Genomic DNA, 6200 nt, shown 5'->3' on the forward strand with positions numbered 1-6200 from the left:
TCTTCCTTTCCATCCCTTCTTCTTCTTCTTCTTCTTCTTCTTCTTCTTCTTCTTCTTCTTCTTCTTCTTCTTCTTCTTCTTCTTCTTCTTTTTCTTCTTCTTCGTCTTCTTCTTCTTTACATCAAACAACCTTAACTTTACTCTTCCTCTCTTCCTTCATCATCTCGTTCTTATCCCTTTTGTTCTTCTTTCCTTCCTTCCTTCCTGCCTCCCTCTTCCTTCTCCTTAATAACCTTGAAAGCCACACGCGCCCCTAGACAGGTAACGCACAGGAGTAATTAGGTGACAACAGGTGGCGGATGGCTTGCGTAAACACACTCAGAAGTTGCTTTACCTGCACGTAATTATATACATACAAACACGTACAGTTTACACAAGAAGTCACAGGTACACACGGAGTTCAGAAAGAGAGAGAGAGAGAGAGAGAGAGAGAGAGAGAGAGAGAGAGAGAGAGAGAGAGAGAGAGAGAGAGAGAGAGAGAGAGAGAGAGAGAGAGAGAGAGAGAGAGAGAGAGAGAGAGACGTGGAGAGGGGGAGGTGAAAGAAACTACACACGAAATGAATGCGAGGAAAATATTTAGAGAAGAATAGAGGAAGAAAATAACGGAAAAAAAGAAATAAGGGAAGGAAGAAGAAGAAGAAGAAGAAGAAGAAGAAGAAGAAGAAGAAGAAGAAGAAGAAGAAGAAGAAGAAGATGAAGGAGAAGAAGAAATTGCCAAAACCATGAAAAAAAAACGGAAAAATTACTTAGAGAATTACGAAAAGGGAAAAGAGGAAATGGAAAATGAAAACGAGAAAAGGAAAAGTCACAGTAAAAGCTTAGCGAAGAGGGGAATGAAAAGAAGAAAAGGAAGAAAGAAGAAAAAGGACGAGACGAAGGTTACCGGAAGAATAAAAAGAGCGAGGGAGAAGGGGAGATGAAAGAAAAACAAAAAAGAAGAACAAGAAGTGGCACGAAGGAATAAGAAACAGAGGGAGAAAAAGAGGAAAGGGTTGACAGAGCAGAAGGAAAAGCAAGGAGGGAGAGAAAACTAATAATAAAGGGGAGAGGAGAAAGAGAGGGAAACATGACAAAAGAAGAGGGAGAGGATAAAGAAGAGTGAAAGAAGAGAGAGAGAGAGAGAAAAGGATGAATAGAAATATATGATAGAATGAAATGAAGAGGAAGAAAGAATGAGAAACAGAAATAACCAGAAAGAAGGGAAATTAAATAAGAAAGAAGGATAAACTAGGAAAGTATGTGACAGAAATAGAGGAAGAGGAAGAAGGGGGAGAGAGAGAGAGAGAGAGAGAGAGAGAGAGAGAGAGAGAGAGAGAGAGAGAGAGAGAGAGAGAGAGAGAGAGAGAGAGAGAATGCCAAAAAAGGATAAATATACATAGGAAGAGATAGAAAGGAAAGGCAAATTAAGATAGAAAGAATAGAATGACGGAATAGGAAAGAGGGAGATTAATTAAAGGTATGCCAGGCGAATAAGGAAGAGTGAACCAGAGTGAACCAGAGAGAACCGAAGTGAACCAAAATTAAACGAGGTGAACCAAAGTGAACCAGTGAACCAAAGTGAAACAGTGAACCAAAATGAACCGAAGTAAACCGAAGTAAACCACAGTGAACCAAAGTGAACCAGTGAACCAAAATGAACCGAAGTAAACCAAAGTGAACCAGTGAACCAAAATGAACCGAAGTAAACTAAAGTGAACCAAAGTGAACAAACTAACCGAAGTAAACCAAAGTGAACCAAAATGAACCAGTGAACCAAAATGAACCGAAGTAAACTAAAGTGAACCAAAGTGAACCAATACGAACCGAAGTGAACCAAAGTGAACCAAAGTGAACCAGTGAACCAAAATGAACCGAAATAAACCAAAGTGAACCAAAGTGAACCAATGAACCAAAATGAACCGAAGTAAACTAAAGTGAACCAAAGTGAACAAACTAACCGAAGTAAACCAAAGTGAACCAGTGAACCAAAATGAACCGAAGTAAATCAAAGTGAACCAAAGTGAACCAGTGAACCAAAATGAACCGAAATAAACCAAAGTGAACCAAAATGAACCAAAATGAACCGTACTGAAGCATTTTCATATCGCCGCATCAGTGTTACTTCATACAGAGCAGAGAAGCGAGGACACCAATATTGAGGTTCACCAATACCATAGAACCACGAACAGAACCTTCACAACCGGAACCACGAACCGCAAACCAGTATTACCTTCCGCAAAGTTCGAAGCCGCAACGCAATCCACAAAAATAATAAAAGATAATAAAATAGATAAGTAAATAAATAAGTGAGTGAATGAATGAATGAATAACACAAAAGATGGTAAAATGAATGAATATAACGTTCCATTATTATGATTATTATTATTATTATTATTATTATTATTATTATTATTATTATTATAATCATTATCATTATTATCATTATTATTATTATTATTATTATCCTCTTCCTCCTCCTCCATACATGTCTACCACACTTTTCTTCTTCTTCTTCTTCTTCTTCTTCCTTTCCTCCTCCTCCTCCTCCTCCTCCTCCTCCTCCTCCTCCTCCTCCTCCTCCTCCTCCTCCTCTCTTTTTGATGCCTCTCCTGTCCTCACCTCTCCCAGTATATTACTCTCTCTCTCTCTCTCTCTCTCTCTCTCTCTCTCTCTCTCTCTCTCTCTCTCTCTCTCTCTCACACACACACACACACACACACACACATTGAAAGACGCCAGGGATGAAAAGAACGACGGCGCCTATGCATAGAGAGAGAGAGAGAGAGAGAGAGAGAGAGAGAGAGAGAGAGAGAGAGAGAGAGAGAGAGAGAGAGAGAGAGAGAGAGAGAGAGAGAGAGAGAGGAAATTAGGGTAAGAATCCCAAGAGGAGAGGAAACAAACTGATAAGACAAAATAAGATAAACAAAAGATAAAATAATAAGATAAGCAAAATAAGAACGCCCCCCCACAAAAAAAAAAAAAAACTGAGAAGAGAAAGCAGAAAGAAAAGAAAGAAAAGACGAGGGAAAAGGAAAAGGAGAAGGATAAAGAGTAAACGAAGGAAGAAAAGAAGGGAAGAAAAATGAGGGGGAAAGAAAAACAAGTACCAGCGGTGACAGCTTGGAGGAGGGAAAGCAGTTAATGATGATGGGAGGGAAAAAAAGACGAAGGAAGGAAGAGGGAGAGGAGATGAGAGAAAGAGAGAAAGCCACAAGAGGGAGAGAAGTGACCGTCAGGGAGGGAGGAAATAAAAACGAGGAAATACTTGGGTGGAGAGGGAGATAAGGCTGAGTGAGAGAGAGAGAGAGAGAGAGAGAGAGAGAGAGAGAGAGAGAGAGAGAGAGAGAGAGAGAGAGAGAGAGAGAGAGAGAGAGAGAGAGAGAGAGAGAGAGAGAGAGAGAGAGAGAGAGAGTTACTGAAGAAAAGCTGTAAACGATGCAGTATTTGAGAAAGAAAATATATCATACACAAATTAAAACAGTAAATATGATAAAGTTTAGAAAAAAACATATGAAAACAACAAAATGAATAACGTTTGTACCACCACCACCACCACCACCACCACCACCACCACAACAACAAACCTAACCACAATTTCAAACAGATCCCCTTTACACATATATAAAAAAACACACACATCACATTTACTACACCTTTTCTCTGATCTCTCTCCTCTCCCATACTCCCCACTCTCCCTTACCCTCCCCCTTCCCTCACCCTTCTCTTAGCACCCACACGCACCCATCCCGTAATGACATGCAGGAAATAAATTAAAAGCACACATTGCCATTTACTTTGCCGTCCGCCAGCCTCGCCAGCCTCGCGTCCACCTTTGGCACTACCCAGGTGACGGCCGCCTAATTAAACTCAGGTGCTTCCTTCAACACTCACAGGAAAGGGAAACTGTTACCATTGTTATTATTATTGTTGTTGTTGTTGTTGTTGTTTTTGTTGTTTTTGTTGTTGTTGTTGTTGTTTTTGTTGTTGTTGTTGTTGTTAGTAGTAGTAGTAGTAGTAGTAGTAGTAGTAGTAGTAGTAGTAGTAGTAGTAGTAGTAGTAGTAGTAGTAGTAGTAGTATCATTATTATCATCATCATTATCACTGCTACTACTATTATTACTACTAGTACTGCTGCTACTACTATTGCTACTTCTTCTATTACTACTACTACTACTACTACTACTACTACTGTCTACTGAGTGATTGGCACGATACGGAAATCAGTTAAATATTACATGGTTAGGGAAATGTTGAGAGAAGGAGGAGGAGGAGGAGTACTCGACCTCCCTTCTCTTCATACCTAACCTGCAAAACACACCGTAAAATCTCTCTCTCTCTCTCTCTCTCTCTCTCTCTCTCTCTCTCTCTCTCTCTCTCTCTCTCTCTCTCTCTCTCTCTCTCCACACTGAGACATTTCAAGGGGGGCAGAATTTTCCGAGGGCAAGGGAAGATTTGGATGTAGTATAAAAGGAAGGATTTTGTTGCAGTCAGTTTTCTGAAGGAGGAGAGAGAGAGAGAGAGAGAGAGAGAGAGAGAGAGAGAGAGAGAGAGAGAGAGAGAGAGAGAGAGAGAGAGAGAGAGAGAGAGAGAGAGAGAGAGAGACTGATAAGGGTTATGATACAAAAGTGATAATGATGTGATGGTTAGGTGATAGTGAGTGATGGTTCATGATGGTGACAGAACTGCTGGCGATAGTTGTACTCGTGGTGATGGTGATACAGGTAATGGTGAGGGTGAAGGACAACAATACTTTAAACAGTGATATAAATGGTGACGGTAATGGTGATACAAGCGATGATGGTTACTGGGAACAAAACTTTGGTGATAATACAAATGATAGTGATATTAATGGTGATCAAGATACAAAATTAAGATAATAAGAAAAATACATATGATAGTGATATGGATAATGACGGCGGCGATGGTGATAATAGTGATTGTGATACAGATGATGGTGATAATGAGAGCGTGAACAAAATTTATGATGGTGATATGGTGATGATGATAGTGACGATAATGATGGTGAGACGATGGTGATAAAGATTGTGATGATAATGGAAATATGGATGTGACAATAATTATGATGATGATTTTGATGGTGATAATGATGGTGATAATGACAGTGAGGGTGCAGCAGGTGAAGGAATGACAATACTTATAACACTGACAATGACGGCGATAGTGATGATGGTGATGATGGTGGTGATGATGGTGACGGCGCTACAGGTGATGGTGACCGAGGAGGTGGTGATCCCATGGCAGTGTGAAGCCTTGCTGAACCTAAACTTTTTAACGAAATCTTGGAGAGGCCATGCGGGAATCTTGAACTTCTTGCCTTCCCCCCTTCTCCATTTTCTCTCTTATTTTTCTCTTTCTTTAACATTCCTTTCTACCTTTTTTTTCTATTTTAATTTTCTTTTCCTTCCCTTTTTTTCCTCTCTTTCTTTCCCTTTCCTTTCTACCTTTTATTTCTTTTATTTTATTTTTCCTTCTCCCTTCTACTTTTCTTTCTTTCCCTTCTCACTCTTCTCTATTTTCTTCTTTGTTTTCCTTCTTCATTTTCTTTTTTTCTTTCTTCTTCGTTTTCTTTTTCTCTTTCTATCCCTTCCCCTTCTCCCTTTTCTCTCTTTTCTTCTTTTTTCCCTTTCCCCTTCTCACTTTTCTCTCTTTTCTTCTCTATTCCTTTCTACCTTTTCTTCTCTTTTTTTCCCCTTCCCTTCTCCCTTTTCTCTTCTTTTTCTTCTCTTTCCTTCCCTTCCCATCCCCATTTATCTTTTTTTATCTTTATTCCTCATTCCTAACTTTATTTTTTCCCTCCCTCTCCTTGCCATTTCTACTTACTTTTCCTACTCTCCCTTTCTTTAATTTCCCTCTTCTTTTTTCCTCTCCCTTCCTTTACTACTTCCCTCTCGCTCCTTGTCATTATTTATTTATTTCTCTTCTTTTTTTTTTTTGTCTCTTCTTTCCTTTCTTTCTTTTCCTTCCGTCTCTTTACCATTTAATTTCCCTCTCCCCATCCATTTCTTTTTGTTTCCCTACTTGCTATTGTTTCTTATTATTTTCCCTTTCTTCAATCCTTTCTCTCCCTTATTTCTTCCATTATTCTTTATTTTCTTTCCCTTTTCTCTCCTCTCCCTTTCTTCCTTCCACTCTCCACTCTTATTTCTTTCTCTCCTCCTTATTTTATTTGTTTTCCCAACTATACTTTCCTTCTTCTACGA

This window comes from Scylla paramamosain, chromosome 36 (genome assembly GCF_035594125.1).
Source record: "Scylla paramamosain isolate STU-SP2022 chromosome 36, ASM3559412v1, whole genome shotgun sequence".
Taxonomy (NCBI): domain Eukaryota; kingdom Metazoa; phylum Arthropoda; class Malacostraca; order Decapoda; family Portunidae; genus Scylla; species Scylla paramamosain.